Source organism: Moschus berezovskii, chromosome 17 (genome assembly GCF_049115385.1).
Source record: "Moschus berezovskii isolate FMDL1 chromosome 17, NW_MosBer_1.0, whole genome shotgun sequence".
Taxonomy (NCBI): domain Eukaryota; kingdom Metazoa; phylum Chordata; class Mammalia; order Artiodactyla; family Moschidae; genus Moschus; species Moschus berezovskii.
The window spans coordinates 11,291,203-11,307,290 of record NC_142476.1 but is presented as its reverse complement, the minus strand read 5'-3'; the positions used below and the strand labels follow the sequence as shown (position 1 = coordinate 11,307,290).

The 16,088-nt window shown below is 59.6% G+C and overlaps 1 protein-coding gene across 5 annotated transcripts in view; it reads right to left on the bottom strand.

Annotated features, from left to right (window-relative positions):
- Positions 1–6,432, bottom strand: part of NAV1 (neuron navigator 1) — a 203,091-nt gene extending 196,659 nt beyond the window's left edge. For 3 of the 5 annotated variants that reach the window (XM_088845183.1, XM_055418884.2, XM_088845184.1), the window contains exon 1: positions 6,052–6,431. The gene's annotated coding sequence lies outside the window, so the exon portion shown is untranslated. Of the gene's footprint in view, positions 1–6,051 lie in introns of all 5 variants that reach the window. The other 2 variants (XM_088845187.1, XM_088845185.1) reach the window with 2 other exon arrangements.
- Between the last annotated feature and the right edge of the window lie 9,656 nt (positions 6,433–16,088).

Here is a 16,088-nt window from a genome sequence, read left to right as displayed (position 1 = left end):
ACGTATGTGTCATCCGTGTGACTGTGGGGGACACACGTATGTGTCATCCGTGTGACTGTGGGGGACACACGTGTGCCAGTGTCATCTGTGTGACTGTGGGGGACACACGTGTCAGTTTGGTGACATCTGGGGTGACTGTGGGGCTGTAGGTCCTTGCCCTCGGGTAACGCGTGGCCTGTGGCTCGGGAGACTGCCCGTGCGGCTGGGAGGGCGGGTGGAGAGGGAGATAGCCTCGGAGCAAGACGATAGCAAAGTCCAGATGTGCCCTGCGCCAGTCACTGACTTCTACTGACCAGACATTTGTTCAAAATGCAACATTATCAGGGAAAAAAGCCCTCCCACATCGGAAGGCCCCGTCGTGCCCCTCAGGGCTGAAGAATCGGGCAGCCCTGACCTGACAGCTGCCACCGTCCCCTGAGAGCATGTGTAGTGGGCGGGGTGCAGGGGAGGGTTGAGACCCCCAGAATCACCCCAGACAGGGCCAGGTGGGCGGCTGCCGGTGAGTCCCAGCCAGGGCCGCGCCTGGCGGCAGGTCAGCTGTCTGCTTAGTCCAAGGAGAGCAGACAGAACAGTTGGCATCTCAGCAGCACCTGGAGCCCAGCCTCCTGCCCAGCTAACTCAATTATCTGCACCAGTGAGCTGGGCAGAGGCACCGGCGTGACAGTCACTCCCAGGGTCTACTCCACACTCTGCCCAGGTCTGCGAAACTAGGGGCCCGCAGAGCGTGAGAGGAGCTCTAACAGCAAGGAGCAAAGGACGCCCGCCACCCCAGCCTCCTGCCCTGCGGCTGCGCCCAGCTCCTGAGGGCAGCGCCCACAGTGGGACAGCGGCCTTGCCTGGCTGAGAGCTGTGACGCCCATGGAGGGCACGTGCCGGGAGCAGGAGTACAGAGCCGCCTGCCCCGGAAGCGGGCGGTCCCGGCTGGCCTGCGGGTGACTGTCCCAGGGAGGGGGCAGGCTCCACAGCTCCTGCCACCCAATCGCTCCCCCAGGGGATTTCCCAGCCTGGCCAGACCACGGGGATCACGGTGATGGAAGGGGCGGGCTGGGACTAGGAGCGTGGGGAGCAGCGTCTTAGGAGACAGGCGTTTTCATCACGCCCTCCTGGGCAGAAGCAGGGCCTCGGCCGGGTCCACCTGCGGTCCCGCGGACAGCACTGAGGAGCTCGGGGGCAGACTGTGACCCTAACTGCGGACATTTGCGGACTATCCACCGCGCGCTGAGGACTTCGCTGCAAAGTCAAGACCTGAGCCTTGACTCCCAGTCTGCCTTGCTTCACGGTCAAGTTCCTGCTGTGACGTCACCGTCTTCCCAGAAGGTACCCCACTGGGCGCGCTCTGAGGGAGACAGGACAGAGGAGGAGCCCAGGGCCGCGCCCGGCGCCGCGTCCACACCCTCACAGCCGCCACACTGCCCCGCTCGGCTTGCTGCTAGCCCGCTTCACTCGGGAGTGCGTCAGGGGGGCCCCTTTACCCGGGGTCTCCACCAGCGGGTGGCAGTCATGCCCACCAAGTAACCCGAGAGGAGCCCTAACAGGGCATCCACATTGGAACCAGGGGGTTTCAGCACGCCGTCGCAGGGGTTCCCCGGCCACAGAGAGGTCCCGGCCTGAGGACCCTGGGGGGAGGGTTTAGAGGTGTCTGCGGTCTCTGGAAGGCAAATACGAGGCCCCAAGACATGGTTCTTTCTAGCTCTGAGTTTAATTCTACAGAAGTTGGTGTTTATTCTGTTTACAAATGGACTTTAAAATCCGGGGAGGGATGAAAAGTGGGTCAGTTTACTGTCCAGACGGGGAGGAGTTGCGTCACTGCAAACAGTGACCAGCCCGGGGTTCTGGGGAGGAAATCAGCTCAACCACTCCCCCTCATCATCACCAGACTCACCGAGGCAGCCACGTCCAAGCAGTGACCAGCCCGCGGTTTTGGGGAGGAAATCAGCTCAACCACTCCCCCTCATCATCACCAGAGTCACCGAGGCAGCCACGTCCAAGCAGTGACCAGCCCGCGGTTCTGGGGAGGAAATCAGCTCAACCTCTCCCTTCATCATCACCAGAGTCACCAAGGCAGCCACGTCCAAGCAGTGACCAGCCCGTGGTTCTGGGGAGGAAATCAGCTCAACCTCTCCCCTCATCATCACCAGAGTCACCGAGGCAGCCACGTCCAAGCCGAAGGAAGCCCCGGGACCCGTCCTGTCCAAGGTCCCAGTGAGGCTGCCACGGAGCCAGAGAAACAGCTCACGCTGGGGTGGCCTTGTGTCCTCCCGGCCCCCAGAAGACCCCGAGTCGGTTCACATCTGTACTCGAGTGAGCTCGTGTCTACACTGGGTGAGCTCGTGTCTATGCCTGGGTGAGCTCCTGTCTGTCTACACCTGGGTCAGCTCCTATCTGTTTACACCTGGGTCAGCTCCTGTTTGTCTACCCCTGGGTCAGCTCGTGTCTATGCCTGGGTGAGCTCGTGTCTACACCTAGGTCAGCTCGTGTCTGTCTACACCTGGATGAGCTCATTTCTATGCCTGGGTCAGCTCCTGTCTGCCTACACCTGGGCTGCTCGCGTCTCTGATGTGGGGACAGTGGTTGGCACAGTGTTTGTAAGTCAAGAACATTTGAGTCAGAATCCTCCTAAGATGCTTCCTTTGGAGGTGGGGTGGGGTCCTTTAACCCTCCAATGCCTCCAAGTCCTGACTTTTCTAGTCTTTACAAAGTTTTCAGATTCACAGTAGAAAGCAGGTGGGTGGGGTGGGAGGGGCATGGGAGGCGCCGTTTACCGAGAGGAGCCCTCGCTCTGGCGGCGGTGACGACAGTTACACAGCAACGTGAATGTCCTCAGTGCCACAGTGCGGGTTAGAGTCATGAAGTGGTCAATTTTATGCTAGATATATTAAGCCACAATAAAGTTTTAATATTTAAAGTATAATAACTACAAAGAAAAAAATAATAAACATGCATCAACCCACCCAACCACGAAATGTTAGCACTTTGTCAAATTTTCTTCAGTTTTTTACATAAAAGAATTGAAAGTTTAAAAAGCAAAATGTTTCAGAGGGATTTTTCTCAGGAACTCTAGGGAGTGTCAACACAAGGGCAGCAATGAGTGTGACGCAGAACATGCGACGCGCTCAGCTGACACAGAAAGTCATCTGACAAAACCCAACACCCGTGCTTTATAAGAGACCCTGAGAGAAGCTGGGTTAGAAGCAGTTTCTTCAACACGATAAACAGCATTTATGAAAAGCCCATGGCAAATATTCTAGTCTGTGGTAAGGACTGAAAGCTTCCTTCTCAGATCAGGAACAGGTCGGGGCTGCTGGCTCTCACCGCGGCCGCTCAGCGCTGCACGGCAGGTTCCAGCAGGGCGATTAGGGGAGAAGCAGAAGTAAGAGGCACCTTCACGGAAAGGGAGTGCATCTAGCTCTAGTGTTGACGTGACCCTACCTATGGAAAATCCCGAAGAATCCACACACAGAAGCCACAGGGGTGAAGAAACAAACGTTTCAGGGGGCAAGATCAGAGCCCAGAAGTCAGCTGCAATTCTGCACGCTGGCAGTGAATAATCTGAAGAAGAAACGCCACTTTGGAAAGCTTCCAGAGCATCTGAGGACTGGGCATCAGGACAGCCTGGCGGCCTCTTGAGGTGGAAACCTCTCGTTATTCACGGTCCTTGCTGGGGGAGCCTGTGTCAGCTCCTTCAATTTTTCATGCCTCTTAGTGCATCTCATTACAACCAAGGAGAGCAAATGCACTTGATGGGGACGGACGGGCCTGAGGCCAGACGGGCCTTGGTCTCTGGACCCAGAGGCCATCCAGCTCCCTTCACGTCTCAGGAGTCACAGGAAGCTGGGAGCAAAATCCCAGGCCCCTTGGAGGAAACCGGGCCTGAGTCAGCCTTCCCCAGAGCAGGGAGGAGCAAAGCAGGCCCAGGAAATTGTTCTTAGGGGGGTGTTTTCCACTTGAGAAGTTGGTGGGGATTTTTTAAGTTGAAGACGGAACTAGAAGTGTTTTTAAAGAAGGTTTTGTGACTCGGGGCCAGAAAGATGCAGTGTCATTCCCCAACTCTCTCTCTGTGGCCCCGAGACTCTCAGAGTTGGGGGCTGCTCCCACCACTGAGACGGTCCCTCTTCCCTTGCCTCTGCTCCTCTCTCTTGCCAGCACCTGTGTAACACCCGCTAAGATCTATGGATGGAGGTACCAGGAAGAGAAACGCTCTGATGCACACAGCTGACGGGCTGAGAGAGAAGGAGCCCTGGACTGGCAGAAGGGAGCCCTGCATGCCCGGGACTGCAGCCCAGCAGGGCGGCTCAGAGCCGCTCCGCCCCCTCCTGGGGGCGCCCGACAGCCCTCTGTGGATGGGAGGGCGGGCAGGGTAGGGGCCAGAATGGGAAGAGACCCCTTTGACTCGTTTTCCTAAAGGCCAAACCCATCAAGAAGTCAAAAGAACTTTAAAAGAGAAGGGAAGTGACAGTGATGGAAAATGAAAAGAGGAAGACAGACGGGTTTTAAAAGGTGGACAAGAGATATTTCTATTCCAGGCCACTCTGGGGCCAGAGCTGGGCTGACGCCAGAGGCTGCCATGGACTCAGGAGGGGCCAGGTTTGGGAAGGGAAGGAAAACATTTACAAGGTGCCTGCTAGGTGGCTGGGCCTTATAGGTGGTCAGACAGGAGCTGGCAGGAGGGCATCACGGGGAGATAAAAACACAGAGCAGAATGTGAAACCCGCCCGGGGGAGCTCAGCGGGAGGAGATGTTCCCTAAACCTGGGCAGCTCGGGAAACTAGAGGCTGGAGCGCAGGTCAGAATAGCCTTGTGTGTCCTTCCCCTGGTACAAGTGAGGAAAGACCCGCCCCCGGTTATCCAGGGAGTGAGTAACACAGGCTGACACAGAACTACAAACAGATCAAAAACTTTCCCCCAAAACCGCTGCTGAAAGCACAGACGCTTTGTCTGGGGAGGAAACCCACCACTGTGATTCCCGGTCTCATTTCCAAGTTTAATCCCAAAGACTCACAAACCCAAACTCAAAGCAGGAAGGAAAACGAAGCATGCACAAGCAGGCTGAAGTTCTCCTGCCCAACGTGAAGGGAGCCCAGGTCCAGGGACCCGCAGCTCCGCCCGCTCGGGGAGGGTTCTTTGTGCGAAGTCAGCAGCCCCATTTGAAGTGAGTTGCAGGGGACACCGCGTTGGAGAACCAGACGTTCACAAAAGGCAAACCCCGGCAAACCCTCTGCTTCTGCGGTTCGAACAAGGCCGCAGGCTCCTCAGCATTGAATCTGAACGAGCCAATGGTGTCCCAACCGCTGAAACAGGAAGCCAGATAAACGGCACTGCCGCGGGGATGCGCGGCCCAGACGCGGCGCCGGCTGCGCCCCGGGCTCTCTTAACAGCGTCCCCTGACTCGCCAGCTGAGTGAGGTTCCTCCGCTGCGCCGGGGCGCGGAGCCCGTCTGCCGGGCGTGGGTCACCCCCGCCCCGCCGCGCAGCCTCTCCTCTCGGCCCGAGCAGAGCCGGCCGGCTCCTTGGCCTCCGACCAGTCCTCGAGGCTCTGAGCAAAGAAGGGACCACCGGGCCCACACACCCTCGGGTGGGCTCCGAGTCCGGCGGCTCCGGGAAGCCTTCTCAGGCGCGCGCCAAGGCCGGCCTCCGAGGGCGCTCCTCCGCGCATCCCGGAGCCGGGGAACGCTTTCTGGAACAGCCGCCAAGGTCACCTGCCCGGCTGTTCACCGCGCTCGGCTGGGATGGAAGAGGCTGTGGGCAGGGCGCCCGTGTGTGTAATAACGTAGCGCCCGGTATCTCTGATCACAGGATCTCCACACCCTTTAAACTACACCGCAAGGGACAGAAAACGCGGCCCAGACGGGGTGGGCCGGGACGGCTCCTGAACAGACGCGCAGCCCCGCGGGGACCTTCCCGGGTGCTTGTTCCAGCTTCTCTCCCGCTCCCCGCGCGCAGCCTCCCCCGGGCGCAAGACCACCTCCCGGGACTCGTGCCCAGCCCCGCAGGACCCCCGGCCCCGCCCCGGAACCCGCCCGGCGGCCGCGCGGTCCCCGCGCGGGCCACTCACCCGCGCGCCTGCGCCCCGGGGCCCGGGCTCCGCGCCGCCGCCGCGCACAGCTGCGCATCCGGACCGCGCTGCAAGAAAGTTCTCGGGCTCCCGCGCCGGGTCGGGCCCCGTGGAGTCTCGGCGTCCACGCTCCGGCCGCGGGTGGCGCTAGGGCAGCCGCCGGCGCCGGGCCCGCGACGCGGAGAGAGGCGGCATCCCGAACAAAGTGCGTCCCGGCCGGGCGCGGGGCGGAGCCTGCTGACCCGCTGCCCCGGGCACACGCCGGCCGCCTCCCGGGCCGGGGGCGGAGGCTGCGCTGCTGAGCGCCCGCTCCCCCCCACCCCGCGCTGTGCCAGTCGAACCCACAGAGGGGCGGAGGCGCCGGGCCCTTCCAGACTTTGTCATTGGAAAGCTATTCCCGTAACCCTTTCCTGTCTTCGCCTTCCGTCCCGCCTCCGCGGCCGCAGAAAGGCGGAGCTGGGTGGGGGGCAGGAAGCCTCCGCACAATCGGGCCTTTCCGAGGCCGGGGGACCCGCCGCCCCCGCCCCGCCCACCCTCGGGCTGCGGCCGCCAGGCCGTCCGGAGGCGCGGGCAGAGCTGGCTTGCCCCCCGCCCTTCCCCCGGGCCCCTTCCTTCCTCTCTGCTCCTCGGTCTGGCGTGGGACGCGGGGGCAGAGGGGCGGGGAGACTCCAGCAGGGCCTGGCAAGTAGCAGTTCTCAGTGAAACGCGCGCCCGGGGCTCCATCCCACCTCCTGACCCTGGCCCGTCCCGCCTCCTTGTAGGGCCTGGGACGGGGAGGAGGGCAGGAAGGGGAAAGGAAGGGAGCAGACCCTCAGACCGGCTGGAGTGGGGGCCAGGCCGCGTGGCTTCCCCGGACCGTGCCTCCTGGGAGGCGCGCGGAGGTCAGGTGGCTTTAGCTTCTGGAGCCTCAGGCCCCTGAGAAAGGCAGCTGTGGGACCGAGGAGCCAGCAGCCTGGGACCAGAGGCGGCCAGCTGCACAAAACAGGCGGATTGACCTCTGGGGCCAGGTCCCTGGGAGGTCCCAGAACGTCCGCCTGCAACATCCACTGCAGGCAGAGTCCTGCCAACCCCAGCCAGGCAGCCACTCGGGGCGCAGGGCTATGCACACAGAGGCTGGTAAAGGTGCACTAGGCAGTGGACTGGCCGTGACACTGAGGACGTTCTCACCTGACCAGAGAAAACGACTTTGATGTCTTTTTTGCCCATGAAAGGAATGAGTTGTCTGTTTTGGCGGGGAGAGGGACAGAGACTGTTCCAGAGGGACACACAGGCAAGTCCTTGCCTTGTGGATGTAACGGCTCAAAGGCAGAGTCCCCGGGTTCGTCTGTCTGCTCCTCACCAGCCATGGGACCCTGAATGGATTCTTTGTGACTATTTTGGTTTCTTCATCTGTAAAATGGGGTAATATCAGTTGCCATCTTGTCCAGCTGTTGGGAGGATTAAGCATGATGATCTAGGTGGCGCACGCAGAATAGTGCCTGGCACTACTCGGTGAACCTTAGTTGTTATTTTGACCTCTCAGTCCTGCAAGCCTGCATCCAGTTTGGCGTTCAGTGATGGGCTAACTGGGATCTCGCTTGCTTTTCACAGGTCCCCTGGCCTGCAAAAGGGAGCCTGGTCCTTTTAGAAGAAGCACCATCCTGACTCAGAGGCTCACAGGATGGGCTGGCTGAGCTCCTTGCCTCTGAGGCCTGGGGACCAAGGATCACACAGCAGACTCTGAGCTGCCCTCTAGTTCACTCTGAGGATGCACTGGGGTCCGCCCACACTGATCTGTCGGGAAGATGCTGTTCCCAGGGCGCTGAATGGGAGAGAAGGCAAAAGCCATGGTTTCCTGAGGGTGAAGTCTCTTCCCTTGTGGGGTATTTCCCTCCCATTTGTGAGTGGCCGATCATACCAGTCCCCCAGCCCTGCTGTGCATGTCCTGGTGTGGACCTCCGACGGTGAAGCACGTGGACAGGCAGGCACAGGGAGGAGCGGACCAGGCCTGGGTTGCTGCGGGGCAGAGGCTGTGAGAGCCCCGTTGGTGGGACAGACCCACAGGGACCACGCATGCAGCCTCGTCTGGGTGGGAAGTGGGAGCTCGCCCCGCCCAGGAGCGGCCTCTGCCAAGCGACTGCCTGGTGAGCACTTTCCCTCCAAACCCCATGATGACTCAGTTGCTCTGAATCAAGCAAATGGATTTTCCTTAAATACGGAGATCAATAAGAAGCAAAAGCAAGGGCCTGGCTGCCAGAAGAGGAGGCAGAGGAGACTGGAGTGGTGCCTGGTGGAGTGGCTGACCGAGAGGGAGATGGGGATTCAGCCTCAGCATCACCCCTCCCCCTCCCCAAGCCCCTCCCCCTCCCCAGGAGTCCTCCAGACCCCACTGACCTCCCGGAGACTCCTTAAGCCCCATAGCTGCCTTGGCCTCTTCTTCCATCCAGCTTAGAGCTGATCTGAATCAGGGCAGGAGATTGTCAACAAGAGGATTAACGTCAATGTGACAAATGGGTTTTAAAAAGTCAGCCCAACAGCCTGTTGTCACCCCTGTGGCCTCAGAGTGGCTTGAGAGGCACTTGCAGGTCTGGCCTGATTTCCTGCGGCCCCACCCGCCTTCCTGCCCCCTGAGCCCTGAGGATTGATGCTCACTGGAGTTACGGCTGGGACCCCAGGGGTTTGCAGAGCGCTGACATCCCACGTGGTCAGCGAGGCCTGCTGCACCTTGTTAGGCGTGCAGGGCGGTCTGCAGGGCAGGGGTGGAAGCACAGTGCGTGCCTTTATTTCTTGAGCAGTGGATCAGTGGCGTCAGAGTGAATCTCTGGCTTCCTCCTCAGAAGGACAGTGGAAAAATACTGGGCGTCAGAGGACTGAGTCCACATTCAGCCAGGCCCTTGCCAGAACCTCTGTGTGCTCATCGGTGAGCAGGTGACACCGGGGGGCCCCACCCCCAGCAGGGCCTGGGTGGGCGTTCAGTCAGAGAGCCGAAGGGAGAGGGTGGGTCCCACAGGCCCAGCACATACAGGAGATGAGCGGGTGTCAGAAAACACGTCTCAGACCATCCCCACCCCCCAACCTGCCTGTGTGCTCTGTGCTCAGATTGACCGTCCGCTAACAAGCCCTGTCCTCTCCGGCCTGACCCACGAGCTGGGGGGGGGGGTGCATCACGCCTGTGGGTGGGGGCACGTGGGTGTGGCCGGTGTGCCCTCCGTGGCCACCCAGCCTCAGGCCCAGTATCGATGGTCTGAGCTCCTGGGGTCCCGGGGGCGCCTGGGAGAAAATGCTGCTCTCCGTCCCAGGAAGCGAGCCGTGTCCCCTGTCTGCCCAAAGACGGCTTCTCCAGGTGCCGGGAGGGGAAGGCCTGCCGGGCACGGACGGGCTGGGCACGGAGGCGGTACCCTCTCGGGCACCCAGCTCTGGCTGGAGCCAAGCTGAAACGGTCATCATAGCCCAGGCCTGAGAGCTCCGCTGGGGGCAGCCGCTGCCCTGAGCCCTTCACAGCACCCTCATCCTCGTCTCTGTGTTACAGGTGAAGAAACTGAGGCCGTGGTCTCGCCTGAGTCCTCCAGTCAGCTGGCGCCGGAGCCGGGGCTCAGCCCACATTCCCCGTGCATGGGCGCAGAGCGAGGGGTCGGGCGGCCACGTGGGCGTGCTCTGTGACCCCCCCCCCCCGGCTGCAAGCGCTTCCTTCTTTCTCTCTGCTCAGGCGGCTTTGTGGGGTGCAGCTGACGTACTGACAGTTCGCCCCGTCAGCGTGCGGGTCCGTGGCTGTGCTCCATCTGCAGAGCTGGGGGCCGTGACCACACCAGGCTCCAGAGTGTTCGCCCCCCAAACACTTCCTCTTTCAGTTGCTTTAATGAGTCCTACTCCCTTGTCTGTAAAATGGAAACCGTGGTGCCTGCCTCAGGCCTGTCTCGAGCATGAAGTGGGCCTGCAAGTGGCACATGGTAAATGTGTCAGTTATTACTGTGCTGGCCCCTTAGCATCACCTTTGTACAGAGCTGGCGTGGCCTGGGCGACTGTCAGACCCCATTCTCTGCTTCAGCAGTGAAGCGCCAGGAAGTCCAGCTACGCACCGCTTAGGATGGAGCAAACTGAGCGGCAGGGCTGGACTAGAACTCAGGTCTCTTGGGTGGCGGTTCAGTGCATCTTACCTCCTACAAGACCCTCACCTGAGGCTCGGGGTGATGTTGCCAGAACCCCGCTCTTTGTGGGGATCCCCTCAGCATTACCAGCAGGCGTGGACCACAGGAGTTTGCTGGTGCTGGAGGCAGAAGGCCGGGACTCTGGCCTGGGAGCAGGTGGCGCAGTTGCGGAAAGCTGGACACAGAGTCCAGGGACAGGGTCCAAGGTGGCAGCCGTGGCCTGAATGTCCGTGGTCGGGACAGAGGACGCCTGGACTCAGAGCAGGCCAGCCAGCTTCGTGGGCACAAGACCTGTGCGGTCACACAGACCCCACACCAAGCAGGATCCGTGTGCGTTTTAATGCTTTGCTGTTGCCATCTTCAAATTCCTAAAAAATTTTTAAACACGGGATCCCACATTTTTTTCACACAAGCCCCTGTGAATTGTGTAGTCAGTTTTGCCCATGTGACAGAGAGCAGAGCCCAAGCTAGACTCTCAAGACCTCAGTAAGATATAGCGTTTCTCCACCCAGAACTCGCATAGGAGCTGGTAGTGTACACGACACCACTGCAGGGCCTGATTGCTCTGCATTAAGAGAAATAAAATGTGCAAAACAGTTTGCCTGCTACGATCCAAGTTATGGCAAAAGATGCCCCACAAAAGCATGTAATTCTATGAGCATGATATTAATACCTGTATGAAAACAGGTTTTCAGAGAGCCCTGGAAAGTCTCCAAACTGATAGCAGTGGTTCCTGCTGGAGAAGAGTCACCCAGGGGCTTGTTAATTCTTCCCATATGTTTGTGTTGCTGGGGTTGTTTTTACAAGGAAAGTGTATCCAGGTATTACTTCCTTGATGATGAGTAAGATGGTAAGATGCCCTTAATATATCAGTAATTATTCTTAACACATTAAGACGTGTCTTGTGGGCATTCCCTGGTGGACCAGTGGTTAGAACTCCACGGTTTCACTGCCAAGGGCCTGGGTTCCATCCCCGGTCAGGGAACTGAGGTCCCACAAGTCACACAGTAAGGCCAGAACACAAGTGTCTTAAGAGGGAAGAGAAGGAGCGCCGAGGTGTGCAGAAGGCAGAGCAGAGAAAGATTCAGACGCGTCAGGGCTGTGGGAGGGGGCTGGACACGAGGTGGCGGGAGCTGGCTTGGGAGCCCTTGCCCACAGGGTGGGTACTGGGCCTGGCCTCTGAGGATTTGGAGGCCGCAGGGTCCCCTCTGGTGCCGGGGGCAGCGATAGGGTGTGTTGGGGCGTGAGTTGCCCACTGAACCTGGTGGTGGCGTTGGAGAGGTGACTGTGGCTACAATGAGTGGAGGTGGAGGGTGGGGGCAGGAGGGAATTTGCTCCTCAGGAGGAGGGGATGGGCCCCAGGGTGGGGTGCAACGGGAAATGGGAGGGTTCTGGCCCGTCCCTGGGGAGAGAGCACAAGCTTTGGAGTCGTGTGTGTGTGTTGGTCACTCAACTGTGTCTGACAATTTGCCGCCACATGGACTGCAGTCCACCAGGCTTCTCTGTCCTTGGGGTTCTCCAGGCAAGAGTTCTGGAGTGGGTTGCCATGCCCTTCTTCAGAGGCTCTTCCCGATTCAGGGATTGAACCCAGGTCTTCTGCTCTGCATGCAGATTCTTCGTTGTCTGAGCTGCCAGGGAAGCCCCATGGAGTCACGGCTGCAGTCACGTCACCACACCCTGACTGTGTGACATGACCACTACCGACCTCTGTCCCCTGGGAGACGGGCTCTCGACAATACACACATGGCAGGTTTGTTGGGCAGATTTGATGAGATGATGTCAGTGAGACATTAGACCCAGCACCTGGCTCACACCACGAGCCCTGGACGGCCCCCTGCCCTTAGGCCCAGCACCCGGCTCGCACCGGGAGCCCTGGACGGCCCCCTGCCCTTAGGCCCAGCACCCGGCTCGCACCGGGAGCCCTGGACGGCCCCCTGCCCTTAGGCCCAGCACCTGGCTCACACCACGAGCCCTGGACGGCCCCCTGCCCTTAGGCCCAGCACCCGGCTCGCACCGGGAGCCCTGGACGGCCCCCTGCCCTTAGGCCCAGCACCCGGCTCGCACCGGGAGCCCTGGATGGCCCCCTGCCCTTTAGCTGCCTGCAGTTTGAGGCATGGATATGATGGGAGGTCATGTGTGGAGAGCCTTCTTTCCAGGACTTCCCTCCAGGAGCGGCGTCCAGGACTTCCCTCCAGGAGCGGCGTCCAGCCTGCGGAGGCAGTCGTTGCAGCCAGAGGGCTGGGCAGAGATGGGAGGACGGGGCTCTGGCCCCGGGGCTGCAGGGGGGTCCCTCCTTGGGGTGCGGGGAAGAGGGTCTCTGTGAGTGCTGACCCTGGTCCCCCACATTTGGGGCATCCCCCCAGCTTTGGGTGGCGTGTGTGTCTGGCGGCTGCGGCTGCCCCTCCCTGGTTACAGACGTGCCCTGCTGCAGCTGGGACACCCACCGGGACGCCCGCCAGCCCACACCTGCCGCGCGGGTCAGCTGCTCTCCTCCAGGGAGGGCAGGCCAGCGTCCTCCTCTGCAGGCGAGATGGTACAGCGTCTGCTGGTCCAGCGCATGGAGTCTGCCTGGAGGGGGCTGGGCCTGCGTCTGGCACAGACTGAGCCTGCATCCAGCCCTGCAGCTGTCCCACGGGGGCCTCTGGTTCTCTGCGCGCTCCCACCCTGGTGTGGGGAGGCTGAGGGTTGTCCTGGAGGCAGGGGCGGGCTGGAGCCACAGTGTGGGGTGGGGCAGAGAGAGCGGGCCTGGGGCGGGTGGGGGGCTCAGTCCACAAACAAGGGATGAGCTGACTGCATGGCTCGTCTGCAGAAACCTCTGCAGGGGGTGCCAGGCGGAGGGCCCCCTTTCCAGCTGAGGGGGCGGGGTGGAGCTCAGTGGCTTCGTGAGACTCTTTGGAGAGCCAGGCACCCACCCAGCTGGGAACTCGAGGTCCCTGAGAAAACCTCAGCAGGGCGTTTTCTCTCTCCTCCTCTTTGTCTCTCTCTCTCTCACACACACGCACACGCACACACACACATGCACACACGTGCACACACATACGGCATCGCATGTGTCAATCCATGTGAAAACGTCCCAGGAGAGAACCTGGCAGTGAATCAGCGGCGCCGCTGTCTGGATCACACCCCCACCCCCACCAGGGAGGGGAGCCTCGAGCTGGCAAGGTCCCCGCAGGAAGCTCCCCCGTCAACCCCGACCTGCAAGGACCCACAGCCCGGGAGGCGGTGGCCCAGCCGGCCGTGGGACGTGGGACGCTGCTGACCCCTGCTGGCAGCTGGGGACCCGAGTGTGGGCCCGGCCGGGTGTCTAGGAGGGGTGGGAAGAGACAGCTGAGCTCAGGACCGCTGGGCTCCTCGGATGAGGCCAAGGAGGAATCAGAATAAAACCCAGACGGAGCTTCTGAGAGGAGGGAGGCGGGCTCCTGGCATGTCCTCCAGCCTCCGTGGCCTGGTCAGCTCCCAGTTGCCCGAGAAACCGTCAGCAACACGCCACCAGCCAAGTTCAGCTACTCAACCGGAAAGAAAAGGAAACACTGAACTTTGAGAACAAGTCTCTGCGGCTGCTGTGTCCCTCGGACCGGGGCTGACACAGGGTGATCAAGGCTGTGCTCTCCTCTTCTGTGAGAGGGCTTCACGTTACACTTTGGAAAAGCGCTACCAAGAAAGCTGACATCTGGAGAATCTGTCTGTGGTTAGATATTTAAAAATCATTTTGTGTACCCTAGGGATGCGATTTCCAGAATCTTTACTGGAATGTTCCCAGGGATCAAAGGAGCACCAGACTCCAATAGTTCTGACAGAGTTATGGTGGGAGCCGCCAGGGGAAGTGAGGTCACGCCTCCTCGACTCCCTACTTCTACCCTGCCCCCACCCTCACACAGACCAGACCTCCGCCCGCTGCACAGCTAGCCTCCTCCAGCCACTGCGACCACTGCACACTCCCCCAGCCACTGCCACCACCAGCGGGTCTGCGTGTGCTCTGCACAGGCCGCTGAGCCGCCCCTGCGAGGCGATAGCAGCCTCCTGGGAGCTGAGTCTTCTGTGTGCTTCCCGCTCTCATTCTGCTTGACTGCTATGGCATCTGACATCTTAACACCATCCATCATTTATTTATTTACAATTTTATTATGAAATATTTTAGATATGCTAATACTTTGGCCACCTCATGCAACGAGTTGACTCACTGGAAAGGAGTCTGATGCTAGGAGGGATTGGGGGCGGGAGGAGAAGGGGACGACAGAGAATGAGATGGCTGGATGGCACCACCGACTCGATGGACATGAGTTTGAGTGAACTCTGGGAGTTGGTGATGGACAGGGAGGCCTGGCGTGCTGTGATTCATGGGGTCGCGGAGAGTCGGACACGACTGAGCGGCTGAACTGAACTGAACTGAACTGAAAGGTACGGAAAATAACTCAGCAAGCATACCTGTGGCGTTCGTCAGCGTTCTGCACACGAACAGAACCGATAGGATGTTCATTCATCCGTCATTCAGTTACCTATCCCGAAGAGCCGGCTCAGGCAGTTATGACAGCTGACTCGTCCCAAGGGGGCTGGCGGCCTGAAGACCTAGGGCAGCCAATGGTTTACTTGCCGTCTGAGTCTCAAGGCCTGAGAACCAGGCAAGCTGCTGGTGTAGTTCTGGTCGGAAGGCCACCAGGTGTGATGACCCAGGAGAAGCCGATGTCCCAGTTTGAAGGCAGTGAGCCTCCTTGCTCTAGTCTAGCCTTGCCTGAATGGAAGAGGCCCACTCACGTTAGGGAGGGCAATTTGGTTGACTCCATCTACTAATCTAAATGTAAATCTTGTCCAGAAACACCCAGAGGGCCTTCCCCCAAGGGGACACAGTTCTGTTCCCAAAGAGGGACGTGGTCCAGTGATTAAGCCTCTTTGCTTCCACTGTGGGGAGCACAGGTTGATCCCTGGTTAGGGGACAAGCTGTTGCATGCTGGGAGGTACGGCCAAAAAGTAATGAGAATTATTGAAAACAAAAGCACCCAGAATAATTTTGGCCAAGTACCTGGGCCCAGTCACATCAACACATAAATTCTAACCACCACAACTGTAAACACCATCCAGTGTGAGAGATAAAGCAGCCCAAGAACACAGTTTAAGGTCCCCTAGCACTGCTGGTTGCGTTTCTCTCTTCCCGCAGAGGGACGCTAGTCTGCACTTGGCCTTAACCCTTCCTGTGGCTTTTTACACTTTTACCCCGGTATGCGCTGTACACGCATAGACTAGTTCATCTCTGTCTGGACGAGTCATGGATGTTTCCACAACTCCCCTGGCTCTCCTGGACTGACCAGATCAGGTGTGACTAGGAAACCAGCAGAGATTTTTATTATTATTTTACATTTGACTCTGTTCTTCCCTCTTTTTTTCTCCTTCTGTCCTGTATTCACTTAACTCTGACAGGATACTAACCCAGGGGTCGGGCACGCAGAATTTGACCAAGACACAGTTCTGTCCCCAAAGAGGGCTGCTCCTGCTCTGGGTCACACCCGCAGGGGCTTCCGAGTGATCCGTCTCGTCTCTCTCCACAGGTCTGCTGCTGCTTCCTGCTCTGAGCCCACTGCTCACAGGGTACCGGCGGGGCTGAGGCTCTGGCCCTTCTTGGCTACTGGCTTCAGCGACACCGCCCAATTCTTCCCTCTGAGAGTCCATCTCGGAAGAATCTCACCCGACAGGTCCCCCAAAGGCCACTATTCCCTTGCCTTGGCCAACAGGTGGGCACGGTCACAGCCCCTGGGGACCTCCGGGAGTGCAGCCTGCATTGGTCCTTTTCGGAGGCTCCTCTGCAATGAAACGTTTTGGCCAGTCTAAGTGAGGATGGCTCAGTGGATACTTTTTCCTTTCTTTTTAAAAGCTGTTTTTTTAAACGATTTTTATTTATCTACGAACGGATGCGCTGGGTCT